Source organism: Otolemur garnettii, unplaced genomic scaffold (genome assembly GCF_000181295.1).
Source record: "Otolemur garnettii isolate 467f Iridium unplaced genomic scaffold, OtoGar3 scaffold00007, whole genome shotgun sequence".
NCBI classification, from domain to species: domain Eukaryota; kingdom Metazoa; phylum Chordata; class Mammalia; order Primates; family Galagidae; genus Otolemur; species Otolemur garnettii.
The window spans coordinates 899154-901106 of NW_003852402.1; the positions used below are offsets into that span (position 1 = coordinate 899154).

Below are 1953 nucleotides of genomic sequence, written 5' to 3' on the forward strand. Positions count from 1 at the left end.
AGAGCTGAGAGTCCTCAGCGGGTCTCTGAAACCCTGCGCTTCGCCCTCTTCCTTCCGCCGGCCCCACCCCGGGAAGCCGGCCGTTGAGAGGCCGGGAGGGGGAGACGCCCGCGCGGGACCCAGGGACCCTCAGCGCCAGCCGCTGGCAAGCGAGTGTCACAAAGCCCCCAGCGACCGCCTGCGTTAGCCCCGCCTGTCCGCGGCCCCCGCGGGGAACCCTGTGTTCAAGTCTCCTTTGGGAGCCCGGGGCGCGCGCCCACCCATGAAGAAAGGAGGCGATGTGAGCCCACAGCCCGGCGTGGTTGTCGTCGCCGGCCCGCGGGACCCTTGACAATCCGGGGCCAGGTCCCCTGAACAGCGCCCAGCGCTCGGAGAAGCCCCGCGGCACCACAGGCCCGGGCGCGCTTGGAAGGCTGTGGTGGGCGGGCGGGCAGGGCGCACCTTGGGGCGGGGGAGGAGCTGCGCTCTGGCACTAGGGAACCGGAACTCGTTCCCCTTCTGTCTCCCCCTTCCGGGTCTGTCTCGTCTGCCGGTCCTAAAACCTCTTCGGCCCCCGGGATCTCCAGATACGAGTGCTGCACCCTGGAAGTGGGCCTCTGGGGGGGGGCAGGTTCCCTCCGGAGAGGCTGCCGCGGCCGGGCCTGGGCCTCGAGCTGCGCCGCTTGGATGGGACGGGACGGCCACCAGAGCGAGGGCGTACCTCGATGTCACTGTGCCGCCAGTCTGGGGCAGTGGCTGACACCGGCAGAAGCTCGTGCAGGCCAGGCAGGAGTAGGCTGCACCCCATGGCAGGCAGGGGTTCAGATTCCCCTGCCCCCGCCAAGTCTCAAGCAACGGAATGACGGTAATGCCACTTCCTCTGCGCAAGGAAGGGTGAGGACAGTGGCAGAGGCAGGTCTAGCGACCTGCACAGGCCAGGGCCCTCGCGCACCTCCAGACAGCCTCCGTCTGAATGGAGGCCCCAAGGGTGAGATTCTCCAGCTGGCCAACTTTCCTAAAGGGAAAAGGCGAAGAGAGAGGCTGAGGGGGACTGGGAAGGGCTGGTGTGCCTAGCGCAGCTGGACTCTTCTTGGGGGCAGAGGATGAGTTGAAGGTGAGTTGAGGAGTGGTGGGGCAATGAGGGGATTCCGGGAGGGAACCGCAGGCTTGGGAGGGAACTCGGGAGAGCAAAGGGACAATATTTGGTGAAGGATGTCCGTGGGGGAAGCTGCAGGTGAACTACCAACAGGGGACGATGAACTCAGGGGAAATGGAGCTTTGGGGAGGAGGGGAGAGGGCAGGGGGAGGTTTATAACAAGTGCCAGGAGGAAAACTGGTGGTTCCAGGGAAGGGGCTTGTGCCTGGGGTGGGGTGCCTGGCCTACCTGGGAAGCACTCAGGCAGAGTTTAGCAGCTGGACCCAGAGCTGGGGAGGGTCTCCCCAGAACAGAGGGTTCAGGCGGACCATGTGGGTCCTCTACCCACATTGGCATGGGGACACCAGGCTGGGGGGTGCTTTTGTCTTCTTTTTCTTTCTTTTTCTTTTGGCCGGAGCTGGGTTTGAACCGCCACCTCTGGCATATGGGGCCCGCGCCCGAAATAGCTTTGGAGTTTATAATCATAGCTGAAATTGCCACATTTAGCAGATAATAATACAAATATTGCATAGGACACGTGTATACTAAAGAAATACCTGTTTATCTGGGAGCCCTAACAGTAACAAGAATGCCATTCTTCCTAAATAGTTCAGTCAGCAGCAAAAATTCTTTTTTTTTTTTTTTTTTTTGGCTGGTGCTTGGTTTGAACCTGCCACCTCCGGCATATGGGGCCAGTGCCCTACTCATTGAGCCACAAGTGCTGCCCCCAGAAAAAATTTTTTATTATAAAAATAGTCATATCCGGAAAGGATAACTTTGAAATCAATTAGGTAGACGTATTGTCCAGGTTTTTATACTACACTGTAGATTAAAAAAAG

General features: G+C 59.7%; 1 protein-coding gene across 6 annotated transcripts in view; it reads left to right on the forward strand.

Moving 5' to 3' along the window:
• The first annotated feature begins 521 nt into the window (after nucleotides 1–521).
• BRD1 (bromodomain containing 1) overlaps nucleotides 522–1953 on the forward strand; it is a 57032-nt gene continuing 55600 nt past the window's right edge. For all 6 annotated transcript variants that reach the window (XR_001160994.2, XM_003783100.3, XM_023509288.1 and 3 more), the window contains exon 1: nucleotides 522–1093. The gene's annotated coding sequence lies outside the window, so the exon portion shown is untranslated. The remainder of the gene's footprint in view (nucleotides 1094–1953) is intronic.